Source organism: Megascapheus bottae, chromosome 5 (genome assembly GCF_031878675.1).
Source record: "Megascapheus bottae isolate mThoBot1 chromosome 5, mThoBot2.hap1, whole genome shotgun sequence".
NCBI lineage: Eukaryota > Metazoa > Chordata > Mammalia > Rodentia > Geomyidae > Megascapheus > Megascapheus bottae.
The window spans coordinates 7,753,260-7,775,163 of NC_143513.1; the positions used below are offsets into that span (position 1 = coordinate 7,753,260).

General features: G+C 41.3%; 1 pseudogene; it reads left to right on the forward strand.

Moving 5' to 3' along the window:
* Positions 1-13,630: 13,630 nt before the first annotated feature.
* LOC150062796 (coiled-coil domain-containing protein 25 pseudogene) lies at positions 13,631-14,058 on the forward strand (annotated as a pseudogene).
* The last annotated feature ends 7,846 nt before the right edge of the window (positions 14,059-21,904 follow it).

Below are 21,904 nucleotides of genomic sequence, written 5' to 3' on the forward strand. Positions count from 1 at the left end.
TCTACCTGGTGAAGATTTTTTTATTTATTTATGTATTTATTTATTTAATTTTCAATCGTGGGACTTCAACTCTAGGACTGGGCATTGTCCTTGAGTTCTTTAGCTCAAGGCTACAGCCTTACCTTTGGGCCTGGGCTTTGTCCCTGAGCTCTTCAGCTCAAGGCTACCACCCTACCCCTTGAGCCACAGCACCACTTTCCAGTTTTCTGGTGGTTAATTGGAGATAAGAGTCTCACGAACTTAAGGGCCCAGGCTGGTTTTGAATCACAATCCTCGGATCTCAGCCTCCTGAGTCGCTAGGACTGCAGGCACAAGCCAAGGTGCCCGGCTTCTGGTGAAGATTCTTGCAAGAGCAAGAATGTAACAATCACACACAAATGTACAATTCTTTTTTGGAAGGGGGGATGTCATGGGGCTTGAACTCCAGGCCAGGGCTCTATCCCTGAGCTCTTCGGCTTTACTTCACTTCCAGTGTTTTAGTTTAAATTTGAGATGAGTCTCAGGGACTTTCATGTCCAGCAGGCTTTGAATCACAATCCTCAAATCTCAGCCTCCTGAGTAGCTAGGATTATGATTACAAATGTAGAATTCTTTCTCTAACTAAAAGAATAAAAATCACTGGTAAATGAATCACGATAAGTTTTGCCACATTCCTACAGAATTAGATTACATCCTGACAAATAATTAACTTATAAAAATTCCAAAGAGAGGGCTGGGAGTTTGGTCTAGTGGTTAAAGTGCTTGCCTTGCGTGCATGAAGACCTGGGTTCGATTCCTTGGTACCACATACATAGGGGAAAAAAAAGCTGGAAGTGGTGCTCAAGCCCAGGACTGGCAAAAAAAAAAAAGAAGAATAAACATTGAATATATTTTTAAAAAAATTCCAAAGAGATTTTTTTTTCCAGATTTGGGCTTGAGCTCAGGGCCTGAGCACTGTTGTTGGGCTTTCTCAAGGCTAGAGTTCTACTACTTCTGGCTTCCTGCATGCTAGGCATGCACTCTACTGCTAGGCCAAACTCCTGGCCAAGAGATTTTTTTAAAAGCCTGTGAATGGTAAGTGGGTTATGTGGTATAGAAATAAAAAAAAAAATCACACAGGTCTCTGTGACACTAAATGCCAAAGACACATCATTGACAGATGTGGGAGAAAACTGTACTATAATTTTACCATATGCAAGATAATCTTCTGGTGTGAAATCAACAGAAAAATAATCTCTAATTTGCAGTTATTCTAAAAGTATATTAGCCCAGACTCGGCATGTGACCCAGTGATAGGGTGCTTGACTAGCATACATGAAGCCCTGGGTTCAATTCCTCAGTACCACAAAAACAGAAAAAGCCAGAAGTGGTGCTGTGGCTCAAGAGGTAGAGTACTAGCTCAGAGACAGGGTCCAGTTTCTGAGTACAATCACCAGGACTGGCAAATAAAATAGCCATTTAGCCTTATTTTAAAAGATGTATTTGAGGGCTGGGAGTTTAGCCTAGTGGGGGAGTGCTTACCTAGCATGCAGGAAGACCCAGGTTTGATTCCTCAGTACCACATACATAGAAAAAAGCCGGAAGTGGTGCTGAGGCTCAAGTGGTAGAGCTCTAGCCTTGAGAAAGTCCAAGGACAGTGCTCAGGCCCTGAGCTCAAGGCCCAGGACTGGCAAAAAATAAATGTATTTGAGCTATATTGTGGCTCAAGTGGTATGATATCTGCCTAGCAAGTTCAAAGTTCTGTGTTCAAATCTTAGGACAGCCAATTCTTTTTTCTGTTTTCTCTTAAAAATATCATGTATTCCATTTAAATGAAAGAGAAAGTGAAAAGCCAAGAATATATTTATAAACCAGGGACCAGTGGCTTATGCCTTTAATCCTAGCTATTCAGGAGGCTGAGATCTGCAGATCATGGTTCAAAGCCAGCCCTGGCATGAAAGTCCATGAGACTTCATTTAACCACCAGAAATGGGAAGTTGAGGTGTGGCTCAAAGTGGTAGGGCTCTAGTTTTGAGCTGAAGAGGTCCAGGGTTCAAGCCCCACAATCAACCAAAAAACAACAAAAGAAGAATGTGATTATACTCACTGCCTTACATGTAACTGCAGCCCTTCTATATCACACTGACGTCAAATTTTAAAAATAGAATATGTTCCTTTATTCATTTATTTATTTATCTCTTTATTTATGTTGTTCCTAGGGCTTAGATTCTGAGTACTGTCTCTGAGCTTTTTTTACTCAAGGATGGAGTTCTACCACTCAAGTCATAGTTCTACTTCTGGACTTCTGGTGATTAATTGAAGATGAGTCTCATGTACTTTCCTGCCCTGGCTGGCTTTGAACCAGAATCCTGAGATCTCAGCCTCCTGAGTAGCCACAATTATGCATATGAATCACCTGTATCCAGCAAGAATGTAATTTTTTTGTTACAGAGATGGGTTGCAATAGCAGGTACTACTTAATTCGAGCAACTGTTGAAAATTTATTTTAAACATTAAAAGAAAATATTTTTTAATTGACAGGACAATGTATAGAAGGGTTGCAGTGACATTTGCCAGGTAATAGGCGCATTACTTCTCACACATTGATACACCTTCTCATGTTTTGTCCCCATTTTCTTCCCTCCACTCCCTCCCCATCATTGTTTCCCCCCATTACCTTTCCAATTTCAAATAAACATATATACAATATACCAGGTAACAAAGTCAGATACAGTAACAATATGAGATTAGCCATAAGGGAAAAAAAAGAGAAGAGAAATAGCATAGTACATTAAGAACAATCACACAAGATAAAGCTCTTGTTTTCATATCCTAGAGTTCATTTCATTTAGTCTCATCCTATATGACTTTATGTACCTAAATTCTGAGATTTTGTAATCCTCTGCTGGGAGAATCCTAGATGTGTACTAATTATTACAAATGAAGGGAACCATTATTACAGATGAAGGAGACTATGTTCCTTTGGGTCTGGCTTACTTCACTTAATATGAATTTTTTCCACGCCTTTCCATTTCCTTACGAATGGGGTGATGTCATTCTTTCTGATGGCTGCATAGAATTCCACTGTGTATAAGTACCACACCTTCTTGATCCATTCATCTACTGAGGGGTAGGTGGGTTGTGCTAGTGGTTTTAATATGTCCTTGTTTCAGACGTTTGGGTAAATGCCTAGTAGTGGAATTGCTGGGTCATAGGGGAGCTCTATGTTTAGTCTTTTGAGGAATCGCCATACTGCTTTCCAGAGTGGATGAATGAGTTTGCACTCCCACCAACAGTGTAATAGTGGTCCTCTCCTGGCCACATCCCCACCAGCATCTGTTGTTATTAGGTTTCTTGATAATGGTCATTCTAACTGGAGTGAGGTGGAATCTCAAAGTTGTTTTGATTTGTAATTCTTTTATGGCCAGAGATGTCTAGCATTTCTTCATGTGTCTATAGGCCATTCTTATTTCTTCTTCAGAGAAATCTCTAAGTCTTTGGCCCACCTTTTAATGGGATGGTTGTTTCTTTGAAGATTTGTTTTGGAGTGATTCAATTTTTTTAGCTGTAGATATATTTTAGATATGAAGTCCTTATCTGTTGTATGGCTAGTGAAGATCTTCTCCCACTCTGTGGCCTTTCTATTTAACTTGCTAACTATGTCCTTTGCCATACAGACTAAAAGCAAATCTTAATAAAAAAATAAAAGTAATATTTTTTGCTAAGAAGATATATATACTCCAAAAATATTTCGTTATCGAAATCTTAGTCACAAACAGAATTATGTTACAAAAGCCAGGAATTAGAGAGATTATGACAGAAAGGAAAAGTTTATAAATTCCGCCTTTCATGTAAAGATGATTCAAATAGTTGTTTATATTCTGGACTTTCAATTTTTTTATTTATTTATTTTTGGTCAGTCATGGGGCTTAAACTCTGAGCTCTTCAGCTTAAGGCTATCATTCTACCACGTTGAGCCACAGAATCTCTTCTGGTTTTCTGGTGGTTAATTGGAGATAAGAGTCTCACAGACTTTTGTGCCTATGCTGGCTTTGAATTGCCATCCTCAGATCTCAGTGTCCTGTGTAGCTAGGACTACAGGCATGAACCACTGGAACTTGGCTTCATTCTGTCTTGGTAGAAGATGATTCTGTTGTTTTATTTTTAAAACATAAAAATAGCAACTCTGTAACAAGATAAAAACACAGTAAGCAACCCTTAGGTTCATGGTGTCATTCTACTTTTGCTTTTCAAAATGCCTGCTAAAGATATTTATTTATTTATGCATGTATTCATTCTTTTTTTTTCTTTTCTCTTCTCCCTCCTTCCTCCTCCTCCTCCTCCTCCTCCTCCTCCTCCTTCTTCTTCTTTTCCTGGGGCTTGAACTCAGGTCCTAAGCACTATCCTTGGGCTTTCTCAAAGCTAGAGCTCTACCACTTGAGCCACAGCACCACTTCAGGCTTTTTCTTTGTATGTGGTACCAAGGAATCTAATCCAAGGCTTTGTTCAAGCTAGGCAAACACTGTACCACTAAACCACATTCTTGGCCTGATTTTTAGTGTTTTCTAAATTAAGCATATATGTATTCATTTAAAACACAAAATAAAATTTAAATGGATACCTACATAATTTTTTTTTTTAAAGCTCAGCACGGTGGCTCACGCCTGTAAGTCTAGCTATTCAGGAGGCTGAGATCTGAGGATCAAGGTTCAAAGCCAGCCCAGACCATGAGATTCTTATCTCCAATTAATCACTAGAAAACTGAAAGTGGTGCTGGGACTCAAGGGGTAGTGCAATAGCCTTGAACTGAAGAGCTCAGAGTCAGTGCCCAGGCCTAGAGTTCAAAGTCCCACCACTGAAAAAAAAAAAAAGAAATAAAAAAAGAAAGAAGAAAGAAAGAAAGAAAGAAAGAAAGAAAGAAAGAAAGAAAGAAGCCAATGCCTAAGGAGCCACATTACTTTTCCCTGTGAAATTCAGCAACAGAAATCTTTCTTATTACACACAGACTCAAACATGGACCAGAAATGAGTTAAAAGCAAACTTTCAGTTAAAGCTTTAGGGCAGAAGAAAAAGTATCAAATTTTGCCTTGAACAGGTAGTCATGTGTTTGCTAAAATGTAGCGGTCCTTTCTCTTATTTTTTTGTTTTGGCCAGTCATGGGACTTGAACTCAGGGCCTGGGTTTGTCCCTAAGCTCATTTACTCAAGGCTAGTTCTCAGACACTTTCAGCTCTACTTTCAGTTTTCTACTGGTTAATTGGAGATAAGAGTCTTATGGATATTCCTGCCCAGACTAGCCTCCAGAATAGGTAGAAGTTACCAGCACCTAGGCACTCCACGCCCCCCTTTTTTTATTTAAGTCTTAGGATGACAATTTTTCTAAATCCTAAAATGGCTACTGTTTGCATACTTTGTCTTCAGTTAGATGATGGTTTCTTGGAGACCTAAGGCTGTTTCTTTGTTATTCTCACTCCTTAACACAGAGGCAATGTGTATGTTGGTCAAATGGAACTGCTATAAATAAGATTATTTTTCCAAGATGCTTATATGACTGTCTATTGTCACTATTGGCTAAAAAGCATTAAACTCACTGGGTGCTGATGGCTTATACATGTAATATTAGCTTACCCAGGAAGCTGAGATCTGAAGATCTTGCTTAACCACCAAAAAGCTGGAAGAGGAGGTGTGGAACCAGTGCTAAAGAGATATTCTTGATCAATAAAAGCTCAGGGAACATACCCAGGCCCTAGTTCAAGGCTTAGGATAGGAACAACTTAAAATAAAAGCATTGAATTCAGGTTTATTTCATCTTGAGTGGAGCCCTTTCAGAGCATACTTTCCTCCATATATTTAAAGTTGACTCCCACCTGCAAAACCCTGGTTAGTATTTATTTTAAAATTTTCCATAGCTTCAGTAAGCCATAGTTATGAAATTGCATTTTCTGATTAAATTTTAAATTCTCTCCATCAACTGACATTATTTAGGTCTTGATTCTCTGTTCCCTCAAGTTTCATAGATTTTCATTCATTTTATTTTTGTTGGAAAAGGTATTCAAGCTAATAATTGAAACACAGCATGCTTGCTTGCTTGCGTTTTTTCCTTTTTTCTTTCTTTCGTTTCTTTCTTTCTTTTCTTTCTTTCTTTCTTTCTTTCTTTCTTTCTTTCTTTCTTTCTTTCTTTCTTTCTTTCTTTCTTTCTTTCTTTCTTTCGTACACCAGTCCTGGGGCTTGAACTTGGGGCCTGGTAATGCTTTTGAAGCTTAGATCTTGCTCCCCATTCTTTATTTCTCTCTGTGTTGTCTCTCTCTGTATCTCTGTCTATCTCTGTCCCTCTGGCTCTGGCACTCTGTCTCTGTCTGTCTGTTTGTTTGTCTGTCTCTCAGTATCTCTATTTTTCTCTCCCTCCCTCCCTCCCTTCCTCCCTCCCTTTCTCTCTTCCCTCTCTGTCTCTGTCTGTCTCTGTCTGTCTCTGTCTGTCTCTGTCTGTCTCTCTGTCTCTCTCTCTCTGTGTCTCTGTGTCTCTGTTTCTCTCTCTCTCTCTCTCTCTCTCTCTCTCTCTCTCTCTCTCTCTCTCTCTCTCTCTCTCTCTCTCTCTCTCTCTCTCTCTCTCTCTCTCTCTCTCTCCCTTGTCCCCCTCCCTCTGCCAGCTAGGAGTTAAACAGCCTCCTGCCCACATGTGACTAGCCATGATGCTTACATTCACCCCAGACCCAAAGAAATGAAGCTAGCCAACCAGTACAGGCTAAGGCTTTGAGAGAAAAGTATCAGTCTCCCCTCCACCTTCCCTTTAGTTGTTTGTGTTACGTATTTTGACACAATAAGAAGAACTTCATCTGGCCAAGAAGTGATAGCTCTTAAGTAATAAATGAGTCGTAATGGCTCATGGTGGAGTGTGGGAGAGGACGTCTGCTCATTATTTTCTTGTTACCTTCTGGACTATCCTACACAACTGAGCTAAGAATAGCTGACATTTTGTGAGAATTTACCTTTACTATTTAAAAGACACTGTTTCATTCAACATTTAGAGCTATGCTGAGAGATTACTATTCTGAGGATTCTAGTTTATCGGATGATTAGGGATTAGCAGGGAGCCAGTGACTCACACCTGTAATCCTTACTATCAGGAAGCTGGGACCTGAAGATCATAGTTTATACTCAGCCCTGGCAGGAAGGTCTGTAGGACTCTTATGTGTGGCTGTAGCTCAAGTGGTAGAGCACCAGCCTTGGGAGAAAAAGCTAAGCAAGAGTTCAAGGCCCGGGGCCGGGAGTTTGGCCTAGTGGTTAAAGTGCTTGCCTAGCATGCATGAAGACCCGGGTTCGATTCCTTGGTACCACATACATAGAAAAATGCCGGAAGTGGTGCTGAGGCTCAAGTGGTAGAGCTCTAGCCTTGAGAAAGTCCAAGGACAGTGCTCAGGCCCTGAGCTCAAGCCCAGGACTGGCAAAAAAAAAAAAAAAAAGAGTTCAAGGCCCTTGCTGTGTGCATGTCTATAATCCTAGCTACTCAGGAGGCTGAGATCTGAGGATTAAGGTTCAAAGCCAGCCAAGGCACAAAAGTCTGTGAGACTTTTATCTCCAATTACCCACCACAAAACTACAAGTGGCTCTGTGGCTCAAGTGGTAGAGAACTAGCCTTGACCTTAGGGACAGCACCCAGGCTCAGAGTTCAAGCCCCACAAAAATATATATAAGTAAATATTTTTAAAAAAAAAAAGAGTAAAAGGCCCTGAGTATAAGCAAAGCAGCAATTTCCACCTCCATCCCACAAAGAGAAAGATTAGGAATCACAATCTTGAAGAATTAAGATTGCATCAGGATCTGACTACCAGTGGCTCGTGCTTTTGATCCTAGCTACTTGAGGGGATAAGAATGAGAGGATTATGTCTCATAGCCTGTTCTGGCAGGAAAGCTTGGGAGACCCATTAAACCCATGCCTGTTGCCACATGCTATATGAGAGGCTGAGACTGGATATATCTCTGTACCTTACCTGCCTAGGCAAAGCAGATCCCCAAGAATCCCATCTCCATGAAGGGAAGCCAGCTGCAGAGTGGTGCATGCCTGTGATCCAAGATGGGAAACCTATAATAGGTGGGTCATACTCCTCTATTAGAGATGCATCTGGGTGGGAAGCAAGACCCCCATCCTGAGGTGGACGGCCTCTGAGTTCAAGCCAGAGAGACAGAGACAGAGACAGAGACAGAGGCAGAGGCAGAGAGATACAGAGAGAGAGGTAAAGGAGAGAGATTGGACTAAGCACATAGCTAGTCCAATGGCAGAGGGAGGATTAGGATATTAAGTTCTGACTCGAATCCGGAGTCCACATTCTCATTCTTTGTGAAATAAGAACTAAAGAGACCATACAAAATTATAATCGTAATCATGTACATTTAAAGATATATGGTCATTTTCATTTTGCTAATAATTTGGTAACAAAATTAATGTCTGTGCAATTTAGCATTATTTATTTAGAGTTAGCAGTGTTATTTATCAATAATTTAGATTATCTTGCTGATAGCTGAGAACAAATCACTTACATGTGATTTTTTTTAATGCAAGTGGGAAGGGGACTGAAGAAATGTAATCAACAACCTCTACTAAATCTGGAATATTTAAGACTAAATGTTCTAAATAAGGTCTCTGACGCAATGCTCAAGATATTCAAAAAGGAAGTGTCTAAGTGAAAGTCATTTATTCCTGCGTACTGGGTTTATGAAAATGTGCATACCGGAATAGCTTATAGGAATGTTTAAAAAAGAAGACAAAACACACCAAAAAAAGTACAAGTGGGCTCCTTGAACATTTTACTAACCTTTGAGCAATCCATTGCATTAGCACTGGAGGCAAATTCTAAAAGGAAAAGCTGAAATCCATCCTCTGCCTCAGAGATCACTCTATGTGTACTTAACAGGAAAGGAGAAAGAAAGTTGGGAGATGAGGCCTGCCCAGAATGGACGCCTCCTCGAGGCAGACACCATTCAGTTCTGTAGTGTACTGTTCTATTCTGGGAGCAAAGGGAAACAACTCAGTCATGCAGAATGTTTAAGGTAGGTAGGCAGACAGACACGCAACTATCCACGCATAGAGGCTTTTTTTTGTAAGTGATTTTGTATTTTTATGAATCACACAGCATTACAAAAGAAGTTCTCTGGATGAATTTATGGTTTTCACCAGAGAGATGGTTGCAGTGGCACATTTTCCAAGTGCCACTTGGAGGGACCAGCACTCAAACAGGAAGTGAAGAGACAGAGAAGATAGATGACATGGCCAGAAAAGTTCATGGCCAATGTGTTATAGACAATTGGTTCAGTTTTCAAATAAAATATGTGCCCACTGTTTCTGTTATGAAGGAAAAAAGTAAAGCAAACACAATTCATGTGGAAAGATTTGATGCTCTTGAGTATTTTCATTTCACAGGTAATATCCGTGTAGACTTCTGTTCATAACTTTAATATATTCATTATATGGGGGCACTGAGAATGATAATACATGTGTGGAAAACCAATGTAATCAAAACAAGGGATAAATCCATAAGAGGCAGGCTGGCCTAGGTTTGGAGGGCAAAGTATGTTACCCAGTGCTTGGAAGAATTTGTGAAGAGGGGGTATCTTTTAAAGTTTTAGACATTAATAAAATAACTGACAGGAAATATTGGCTTAGAAATATGCAGTGGCAATTGAAAGAGACAAATGTAAATAGGAAGTTTACTTATTAACTCATTGCTCCCAGAGGTCCAGAAGGAAATTTAGCGACATATCCAACACATCCACTTTTTGGTGTTTTTTTTTTTTTTATTGCCAGTCCTGGGGCTTGAACTCAAGGCCTGGGTACTGTCCTTGGGCTTTCTCAAGGCTAGCACTTTAACACTTCTGCCACTGTGCCACTTCCAGCTTTTTCTGTGTATGTGATATGAAGGAATCAAACTCAGGGCATCATGCATGCCACACTCTACACTCTACCACTCTACCACTAAGCCATGCTTCCAGCCCCTGAAAGGTTTTTTGTTGTTGTTGTTGTTGTTGTTATTGCTGTTTTTGCCAGTCCTCGGCCTTGAACTCAGGGCTTGAGCACTGTTCTTGGGCTTTCTCGGGGCTAGAGATCTACCACTTGAGCCATAGCACCATTTCTGGCTTTTTTCTGTGTGTATCGAACCTGGGTCTTCGTGCATGCCGGGCAAGCACCCTACCACTGAGCCAAACTCCTGGCCCTGCTGAAGTTTTTTTTTTAAATAACATTTTGATATTTTGATACTGGGTACTGAATCTGGGGCTTCTCGATTCTACACAAGTTCTCTATCACTGAGCTACAGCCCAGATCAAATATAGAATTATTTTTGCAAAGAAATAATTGAAAAAATTAGAGAATATGTAAATAAAATAATAGAAAAATATTAAGCTATATATGCAAAGATGTCCATTGGAACATTATTGATAATAAAGAAATTTTAAACTAGTTCATGATAAAGTAATTTATGATATAAAATCCTGTTGAGTAGTATATTCAGATGAAATTTTATTAACTCTGAGATGGCATTAAAAGTAGTATGATCAGAGATCTTTAGCCTTTACATCCATCCATATCTAACATCTTTTCCAGCTTCTTTGACTGTGACAGGGTACCTGAGATGAATGAGGGAGAGCAAGTTTATTTTGACTCATGGGTTCAAAGGCATCTGTCCATGGTGCTTGGCTTCCACTGTTTCAGGGATTGTAGAAAGGCATGTGGAGTAGAGGAGCAAATCCATTCACCTTATGGAAGCTGAGGACAAGAAAGGATTGAGAGAGAGAGGCATACACACAGAGAGGACAAGAGATCCCCAGAGCTCATCCCCAATTACCTAACTTCCTTCCATGTGGCCACACCTCCTAGAGGCTCTCAGTAGCGGTACAGACTGATGATGGAACCTTCAGAACACGGGCTTTTGAGGGACACATCACATTCAAACACTTGCCCCATCCCATCCCAGTGATGCTTATAAAACTGTCACCACAGTGTGACAGGTAGCAGGGCACCAGCAGATCATCCTGAAATCTTAGCTACTTAGGAGGCTGAGATCTGAGGATTGTAGTTTGAAGTTAGCCTGAGCAGGGAAGTCCATGAGACTTTTACCTCCAATTGAGCACAAATAAACAACAAACAAAAAACACCCCTAGAAGTGGAGCTCTGACTGAAGTGGTAGAATATTAGTCTTGAGCCCAAAAGTAGAGGCTTTGAGTTCAAGCCTTAGGATTCTCTCTCTCTCCCTCCCTTTCCCTCTCCCCCCCCTCATATAATCTTTCTTTCTCTTTCTCTCTGCCCCTGTGTTTTCTCTCTTGTCCTCTCTCAATCTCGCTTTCTCTGTCCCCCTCTATCATTCCCTCTATATTTCTTTTCAGTCTCTGTCTCTCTGTTTCTGTCTCTCTGCCTCCCCCCCCCCCTCTCTCTCTCTCTCTCTCAAACACACACACACACACACACACACATAAAAGGTAAGGTGACAAGGCTCACTCAGAGGAAGTTTCAGTAAATAAAAACATGCAATTCTCCATATTTCCTTCCTATATAGAATATACTAAAATAGAGCAGGGGTCAGGTGTTGCTGAAGCACGGCCCCTGCTCCTAAATAACACTAAGTATAAGCCTAGTGATATCAAGTTAGGTCATATTTAACATCTACCATCACTTGCCAATTCTTTCATTCCTATGACAGCAAAGACTCTTGCCTCAGGTCCAGTTAGCTATGTGACAGCCTCTGATGGGAAAACCTCTACAGTCCCCAGGAGACCAGAGGTGCTGGGTGGATTTCTGTATGACATCCATGCAACATCATGGTCACTGAGAAATTCCACTTCATTTCCGTTCTGGCACTTGATAATAGCAGGAGTTGGGCAAGCCACTTAACCTTGTTATAAAATGAAGATAATGAAAGATCTTTCTTTGGGTTCCTGTGAAATTGAGTTTCACTTAAAAAAAAAAAAACTTTCTTAACTTCATTTTTGCTTCTTCAGATTTAAATTTTCAGACAAGGAATATTAATGTCTACAGTGGTTCATTATTGTTTATCTTGATTAAAAAGAAACATATGGGGTGGGAGGAGGGAAACGGGGACAAAAACACGAGAGGGGGTATCAATGTATCACCTACTACCTAGCAAATGTAACATTACCCTGCCAATAAAAAAATAAAATAAAAAATAACTTATTTTTTAAAAACAAATAAACAAAAAATAAAAAGCAACATAGCCACTGTCTGGATTGTTGTCTGCCTGGATGCTGAACTCCATTTCCTTTATAATTAGTCTCTTTGGAATGAGCTGCAGAATTATCTTTCCCAGATACCACAAAACTTTCCTATTTTCCATGAATGAATATACAAATGAAAGAGATTCTTACCTCATTGTGAGTATTTAAGGTGATGATAACTATGCTGTTCATTTAACTCACCTTGTACATCTATTCAAATCCATAGTCCATTTTTCTGAAAGAAGGCTTTCCCGTGTGTGTGTGTGTGTGTGTGTGTGTGTGTGTGTGTGTGTACAAAATGCTATTTAAGAATGCTGCTTTCTGTAGCTGGGCGCCGTGGTTACTCAGGAGGCTGAGATCAGAAGATCAAGGTTCAAAGCCAGTCGGGTCACAAAAGGACCTGAGACTCTTATCTCCAATGAACCTCTAGAAAATGGGAAGTTGCCCAGGCCCAAAAGTAGGGCAGTAGCCTTGCGCTGAAGAGCTCATGGACAGCCCCCAGGCCAAGTACAAACCTTATGATTCACAAAATAAACAAACAAAAACTAGGGGCCAGGAGTTTGGCCTAGTGGTAGAGTGCTTGCCTAGCATGCACAAAGACCCAGGTTCGATTCCTCGGTACCACATACATAGAAAAAAGCCAGAAGTGGTGCTGAGGCTCAAGTGGTAGAGCTCTAGCCTTGAGAAAGTCCAAGGACAGTGCTCAGGCCCTGAGCTCAAGCCCAGGACTGGCAAAACAAACAAACAAAAACCATAGTGATTTCTTTTTTCCCTTACTCTTGACTTTCCTCACACATGCCCCAAATTCTAGACTCATTAAAGAACAGATTCCCATGCTTAGAACAAGTAACTACAAGATACAAGTCTTTCGGAAAACATTTCCAGGTGGCTGCAAGTGAAGCAGCTGACGTTTCCTCCCTCTGTCATGACAAAACCAAGGACTAGGAGATTTCTTTGAGGGTCACCAATAAACACGAACAAGGGAATGAATCCATAAATGCCACTGACATTGGGCAGACAGTGAACTCAGCAAGTAGAGGATGCCTTCTGTTGAAGAGATTCAGAAAATAAAGAAAGCTTGGAGTGGAAAATGGCGCCTTAAGTACTTGAGGTCTTTCTTTTTTTTTCATCTTCTTCCAAAATCCCATTGAAGAAAGAGAGGAGACGCTTGAGTTCGGGCAAGCAGTGGTCTCGGTGCTTCTGAGGCTCCTGGAGGTGGAGGGTTCGAGTGTGGTACTTGGCGTGTGATGGCAGAGCTGCCACGGGGTGTTCTACTTCACCAAGAGCAGCGTTCACTATTTACATGGCAGAGGATAAATATGAAAATGAAGATCTGATAAAGTATGGCTGGACAGAAGATATTTGGTTACAGGTGGACCCAAATCTCTTCGGCTCATGTATACCTTCCATGACATAAGGGAGTGAAGACAAAAGACATTCCGAAGGAGGTGCTAATGGACTGTGCCCATCTTGTAAAGGCCAACAGCGTTCAAGGCTGCAAGATGAACAATGTTAATGTGGTATACACTCTATAGTCTAACCTGAGAAAACATCTGACATGGATGTGGGACAGATAGGCTTTCACAGGCAGAAGGATGTAAAAATTGTGAATAGAGAAGAAAATGAATGAGATCCAGAACCAATTAGAAAAGACTAAATCAGAGCGGTTCCCTGACCTGGCAGCAGAGAAAGAAGGCCAAGACAAGACCGTGAAGAGGGGAATGAGAAAAAAAGCCCAGATTCAGGAAATGTAAAGGAGAAAGAGGAGATGAAGAAGAAGAGGGAAATGGACAAATTTAGGAGCTATTCATCCCTTATGAAAGTTGAGAATATGTCTTCAAATCAGGATGGCAATGATTCCCATGAATTCATGTGAAAAGAGGAAAGGACCTTTGAAAGATGTGAATGGAAGGACAGTGGCAGAGCTTTTGATTTCATCTATGTTATAGTGATAAAAAAAAACAGCCAATCAAAAATCTACCTTCATTCTACATTGATATTATCCATTTTGGAATTCAAAAGAAATGGCTCATTTTGCTGAAAGCCAAGGAACAGATATTATATATAATGCAGTTGAACTTGAAGACAGTATACAACTCTAGGGAAATAATGAGTTTTTGGCAGGACACATCTCAGTACTTGGTGGAAGCTGGCTGCCGTGTTTGTGAGGTAGACTTTAGAGCAAACCCACTCTGAAAAGTGGCCTAGCCTGGAAAACAAATGTTTTGAAGTGCTTTTCATATTCATAAAATACCTGCCCCCTCCCATCTTTTTAGGAAAAATTGGTTGGTGGGTAGTAGCAGCCAGTGTTCTCCCATCACTGTTTTTTTTTTTTTTATTAGATAAAAGAATGCTCAGGTGTTGAAGATGTTAAGATTTCAGTATCGACATTTCCTCTCGTCTGAGTCTGATGGCTGGTGACCCTCAGCTCTCGTGCCCTTGCTTTCAGGGAGTGAGGCCTCCATCTTAGCCCTATCATGTTTAAAGAAATAGTTGATATTAATCAGGTTTGGATCTGGGGGCAGTTGCTTCCTGAACATGAAGTAACCCACGCCATGAATATGACAATTTCCCTACTCCAGTCATTTTGGGGGTCCGAGATAAATAGAGGAAGGGGTGTTCTCCGCAATGGGTGAGAGAGATGAGTTACCAGATACAGTATGAAACAAAATCCATGATAAATTGTGATTTTAGAAAAGAAAGTTGAGCATTCCCTGGCCACCCAAGTAACTTGTTTTGTTACCTTGAAATAATAAGTACTTTGAGTTGTAACTCCAGAGTTGAGATTTCTCCTTCATAAACTTCATGCCATATTTCCTCCATTGCTATCCATGGGCACCAATGTGAGCCAGTGTGGTGCTGACTGGAAGACCCAGAAAGCAGCCCCTGTAAGAAGAAGGAAAACAGCAAAAGGAGAACAGAGCCTACAGAACAGCAAGCATGTCGATTCACATGAATACAGCCCATAATCACCTTACAACAGCCAGAGGTGAAAGGTGACTAAACCACCCAGTCCCTAGGTACTCAGGGATGTGGTACCAACGTAGTACCCCATAGAGGTAATTCGAAAGAAATAATTAGATAATTGAAAATTTAAATGATAATCATCAAAATAAAAGTCCATTGAAGTATGTGGCGAGAATGAATGGAGAAAGCTGAAGACTTTCTCAGTGAGCTAAAAGAAGAATTTGTACTCTTGTAAAGGTGGGGAGTCTTTTATTTGGACAATTACAACATCACTAAGGTGACATGCAGACAAACAAGCTTCTGACAGCCTAAGAAAGCCCAGGAGGACCGAATATGTCCATCCTGTCATGTTCTGTGGACCGGATGTTCCTTGTGCCTGAGGAATACTTAAACAAAAACAAAAACCAGTTGGACGCGGTGACTCATGCCTATTCAGGAGGCTGAGATGTGAAGATTGAGGTTCAAAGCCAGCCCAGGCACTAAAGACCCAGAGACTCTTATCTCTAATTGACCACTAGAAAACCGGAAGTAGTGCCCAGTCTCAGGGGGTAGGGCAGTAGCCTTGAGCTGAAGAGCTCAGGGACAACACCCAGGCCTCAGGGTAGGTAGGGTGGTCGCCTTCAGATGAAGAGCCCTGGGACAGCGCCCAGGACCAGCGTTTAAGCCCCTTGACCAACAAAACAAATAAAATAATAATAATAATAATAATAATAATAATAATAATAAAAACCCTACAGGTCAGAGAAATGCTTGTATCCAAAAAATCAGGTAACTGAAAATCCAGCAATAAACATCATTCAAAGATGTGACCAAACAGAATTGAGAAAGATGGAGTAATAGATAAAATTAATAAAAATGAGAATGTATAAACAGAGCCATGACATTCAATCATCAAATGAATTCACAACAGTAATGATTAAGTGCATTGACTACAAGGAACTAGAGCTGAGAATGGGCATGGGATATGTTTTTCCTTCTCTTTTACTATTTTCTACAGTTGAAAAAAATACAATATTATTATTAATATTATTATTATTAAGGTGTTTGTTGTACAGTAGCATGATCATTTCATAAGTCTGATAATGAGTACATTTTCTTTTCTTTTCTTTTTTTTTTTTTTGCCAGTTGGGGCTTGGACTCAGGGCCTGAGCACTGTCCTTGGGCTTTCTCAAGGCTAGAGCTCTACCACTTGAGCCTCAGCACCACTTCTGGCTTTTTTTTTTCTATGTATGTAGTACCGAGGAATCGAACCCGGGTCTTCGTGCATGCTAGGCAAGCACTCTACCACTAGGCCAAACTCCCGGCTCCATTTTCTTTTTTGGACAATGTCACGGTTTCCTTTACTTTCCTCCAGGTTCCTCCTCCTGTCCCTGCCCACAGGTTATTTCTATACTTTTTTCCAAAAGACATATTGAATAAGGAGTACTGAGGTTTGCCCCATTTATCCTACAATATATTAATATCCATTATAAACACATTTTCCCATTGGCTCCATCTGTTGGGCATTTAGTATGTGCTGGGCACCATCTAAGAGAAGCATTCTCCTCCCAACATCCCTCATCTTAGATCTCAGAGGAAAAGACAGAGATCAAAAAGTCCAAGGTCACATGGCTAGAAGTACAGCTGGGATCTCCAACCTGTCCCCTACAATATATTGGCCTTGAAATTTTCTGCATAATTTCTCTGGTATGACTGAATGGTCAGTATATTTGTTGGCATTCACTGTAATGTTGGAAGGAGTCTTATATTTTGTATTTCCTTTTATAATTATGTTATTATACTTTTTAGACTCTAGTGTTACTTTTTGAGAGAGGTCAGTTGTGGGGCTTGAACCCTAGGTGCTGTCACTGAGCTCTTCAACTCAAGACTAGTACTCTACCACTTGAGCCACAGCATCACTTCTGGTTTTCTGGTGATTAATTGCAAATAAGTGTCTCACAGGCTGGCTTTGAACCTTGGTCTTTAGATCTCAGCCTCCTGAGTAGCTAGGATTACAGGCATGAGCCACCAGTGCCTAGCTTCTAGTATTACTTTCAAGTAGTTGCCCAAAAGGATTTGAATTCAACATAGGAGTTTATGAATACAATATATCTTGATCAATGCTACCCTTTCCATCAAATCACTCATGCAATTTTCTTGGTCACTGGCTTTTAAACAGGTGGGTTATGAAATGGGTGTAGGGCTGGGTCAAAGTAGAGTTCAAAAGTGGAGTGGAAGAACAAGAGAAAAGGGGTGAAGCTAGTACACAGAATAAATTGCTATTTGGAAGCCAATGATGGGCTAATGTTGGAGATGAGTTCAGGATAATGGTGCCACAGAGAGAAGCAGGAGTCAAACAAGAATGGTGACATCCTTTTCTTTCTTTCTTTCTTTCTTTTTTTTTTTTTTTTTTTGCCAGTCCTGGGCTTGAGTTCAGGGCCTGAGCACTGTCCTTGGGCTTTGTCAAGGCTAGAGCTCTACCACTTCAGCCTTAGCATCACTTCCGGCTTTTTTCTATGTGTGTGGTACTGAGGAATTGAACCCGGGCCTTTATGCATTCTACCACTAGGCCAAACTCCCGGCCCAATCCTTTTCATTTTCTTTGCAGGTCCCTGACTTGATATTGTAGGGGTAACTATGTTGGCCTCCAGTCTCCAAGAAAACAGACCAAGTTCTGTGTTCCTGTGAGCTAACCCAGAAAGAGAAAAATTTGCTCAACTGTTCATCTCTCCCACCCAAATGGCTTTCTCTAGTTGGCCCAGCCCTTTGTTTAGTTGAGGCAGGACACCTTTTCATTATTTCCAGCCTCACTGTATTACAGTAACTTTCTGTGACTTACGGATTTATGTTGTTTAAGCTACCCAGTCTATGGGCTGTTGCTAGGCAGACCCAGCTGAATAAGGTACTGTTCTTCCCACATGCGATTTTGTCTCCACTTCAATACATTCTGTGTCCAGTAGGAAACAAAACTGACCAGGAGATTCCCTTGCTTAGAACACTGCCTTTATATTAATATGCTTAGATTTTGTGAAATGACTTTCTAGGATTTCTAAATTATGGGATTTTGTGTACTCCTCTTATTTATCTAGTGTTGGTACTCTCATACTTCAGCCCCATTAGCCTGCCTTCCTTCCTTCCTTTCTTCCTTCCTTCCTTCCTTCTTTCTTTTTGTCAGTTGTGAGACTTGAACTCAGGGCCTGGGCACTGTCCCTGAGCTATTTTACTCAAGGCTAGCATGTTAACTTTGCACAACCGCTCCATTTCTGGTTTATTTTTGTTTTTGTTTTTGGCCAGTCCTAGGGCTTGAACATAGGGCCTGGGCACTGTCCTTGGACACTTTTTGCTCAAGGTAGTTTTCTGCCACTTGAGCCACAGCACCACTTTTGGCTTTTTCTGAGTATGTGGTACCAAGGAGTTGAACCCAGGGCTTCATGCATGGTATGCAAACAATCTATCACTAGGCTATGCTCCTGGCACCAAAAGTGAACCTTTCTTTCTTTTTTTCTTTTTTGCCAGTCCTGGGACTTGAACTCAGGGCCTGAGTATTTTCCTTAGGCTTTCTCAAGGCCTACTGGTCTACCACTTGAGCCACAGCACCATTTCTAGCTTTTTCTATGTATGTGGTACAGAGGAATTGAACTTGCGTCTTCATTCATGCTAGGCAAGCAGTCTTACCACTAGGCCAATCTCTTGGCCTTCCATTTGTGGTTTTTAGATGGTAAATTGGAAATAAGAGTTTCATGGGCTTTCCTGCCTGGGCTGGCTTCCAGCAAACTATGATTGTCAGACGTCAGCCTTTTGAATAGTTTAAGATTATAAGCATGAGTCACCAGCACCCTGCCACATTGACTTTCAAGATGCCTATAAGCTGTGATTTCTATGGACTTCCTACAAAGGCATGTTTTTTACTGAGAACCCTCCCTTATCACCAACTCACTTCCTTTCCTAGCCTGAGACTCACATTGCTTCACTCACCCTTCAGGCCTCATCTCAGGTGGAGCAGATGGAGGTCAGGCTGTGTAATGCAATCTCCAATCCTTCCCCAGACAGTCTGATCTTTAGTTATCTTTGTATCCATTTAAATCTATTGTCTTAGAAAGAAGGAATAAGAAGGGGGTACACCATGTTTCCCTTGTCAGCACTGGGTCCTCCTTCCGCCCCGCTGGCAGTCATATTTAAGGCATTTTCTGCATGTTGAAGTAGTGAATTACCAGTGAAGGAAAGCTTGCTTGCAGCAAAACTTTCTGCCTCCCTGCTTGTTCAAGGACTGACCTGGTGGCTCAGGATTGCAAATGTGTGCCTGCTGCCCAAACTTCATCATCTCTGGTGCATCTCTGGTGCAATAGCTTCCTGAAACCAATTTTCTCCCCCAACTCCCCAAGTCATTGACAACTGGGACAGATCTGGAGAAGCCTGATTTCCAACACAGGGGGAAGGAACAGACTCATGATTGAACTTGATTGGGAGATGGGACAGAATTCCGAAGCTATTTACAGCATGTATTATTAAATACACAGGTCTTGTTTGGAGCCTGATAAGTGTTTTTACTTAATGGATTGAGGATGAGTGTGAGTGCTTGATCAATACTGGCCATCATCATTGATTAAAAATATAGTAGGCCAGTCGTATACTTATGGAGTTTTATAGTGACATTCTGTTAAGGCCCCTCTACTCTTATTTTAAATTTCTAAACTCCCAGAAGGATAAAGGAAATACATGATAAATGTGTTTAATTCTGAACACCTCTCCACTCATCAACAATGTACAAATTACAAGACATGTGTGTTTCGGGGGGAGTGTTGATTCTGGGGCTTGAACTCCAGCCCTGGGTGCTGTCCCTGAGCTTTGCTGCTAAGGCTAGCCCTCTACCACTTGAGCCACAGCTCCACTTTGAGCTTCTCTGATGCTAATTGGAGACATGAGTCTCGTGGATATTCCTGTCCAGGCGGCCCTCAAACTGTGATCCTCAGATCTTTCTCTAGTCATCTGTCCATACCCTGCTCCTTTTTCTCCTCCTCTCAACAGGAGGAGCTCCTAGGTAAACTTTCCTACACATTCAGGAGTCTATGAAAATGGGCCATTTGTTCTATTTGTCTGACTAAAGGTACAGATCATCTCTTCTACTTGGCGTCTGTTCCCTCACCAACAGTGCTAATGAATGACCCCATAGCCAAATGTCCCAGGCTCTCCCCAGGACTGAGACAGGATTGCTCCATCTACAGTGGGCAGAGGCTGACACAGTAAGCCCTTCTTACTTGTGGATTTATCATGCAGGGGTTGGACCCAAAGCAATTAAAAGAAAAGGAAAAGTCCAACACCAATGTATACACTCCGAGTGCACATTCTGAAGCTCGATGGAGGCAGACACTCAAGACCATGCTGCCCCGTGGTCGGATAGGTCTAAATTCTTGTATCAGTTGCAGAGTATCTGTTTCCCTGGCCTTCATTTTAATGAAAAATCAAGTGGGGCCCGTAAAAGCAAGGTAACAGTGAATGTGTTTCACTGAACTGATCAAGTGGAAATTTTACATTTGCTGGGAGGCGGCATGTCTTTATAGAAAAACGAATGATGCCTCCAGTCCAAGACTGAATCCTAGGCACCCTGGCATGTGCGGTGATCCTCACTGCCAGGCTCCTTGGAGCCTAGAGACAGCAAGGTGTAGAAGGTGAGCACATGTTGCCCTTTATTGGGATTCTGTTGATGTGACTTGTCTATTAGCCGACTGGTATGGACACTAGTAATAGCTCAGCCCACATTCACCTAGTGCTTTCATGTGTGGCCCTGTTGTAGGACTCTACAGAGTTAAATCATTTACTCTTTGCACAGTGTTTCTAGTTGGGAGTCATTTTTGTCCCATGAGCTCACTGATTTGCATAGAATGACAACCTATGGAAACCCAAGGATTTGTATTCAACAGCCAGGTTGCAAATAGAGCTCTTATCCATGACATGACATTGTCTACTGTACAGTAACATTCTTGGCCACCAGTGAATTCCTTCAGGATAAACAGCAGGTCTAAATGTCTTTGTCAGGATAATGAGGTTTGGCGATTGTACTGTTAAGAGCATTATTAATACCTAAATGAACCAGAGGATTGGAGAATGCTGTTTTTCCCTCTTGGCAGCAGGAACCCCAGAACCCTCTACTGGGATATCACATGGTATCTACCTTTTTGTTTGTTTTAACCTACTCTTTGGTTACAGGGAGACACTGAATGGCTGTATTTTACCCAAAGAGACCGACCTCAGAGAAGGTGAATGAAAGAAAAATGCAACTTAAGCCATCTTGATCGCTTGAGGGCGAGTGTACCTCAAAATAACAGGCACAAGGACTGTCCAGTCTCCTGACTGATCACAGGTGGCTGCATTGAAGATGAGGTCTCTGCAAGCCTTAGCTAGACAGTTGTCAATCAGATTTTTATTTCTTACTTCGTGATTCTCATTGTACCACTAGCAAACTCATCACTGACTTTTTTTTTTTTTTGCCAGTCATGGGCTTGAGCTCAGGGCCTGAGCACTGTCTCCTTGGACTTTCTCAAGGTTAGAGCTCTACCACTTGAGCCTCAGCACCATTTCTGGCTTTTTTTTTTTCTCTATGTATGTGGTACCGAGGAATCGAACCCGGATCTTCATGCATGCTAGGCAAGCACTCTACCACTAGGCCAAACTCCTGGCCACCACTGACTTTTTAAAATGCTCTCTTGTCATTGTTAGCTGCTCTGTTGACAGTTATTGTTACAGCATTACTATTTAGTTTTTTGCCTTTCCTGGAAACGTCCTGC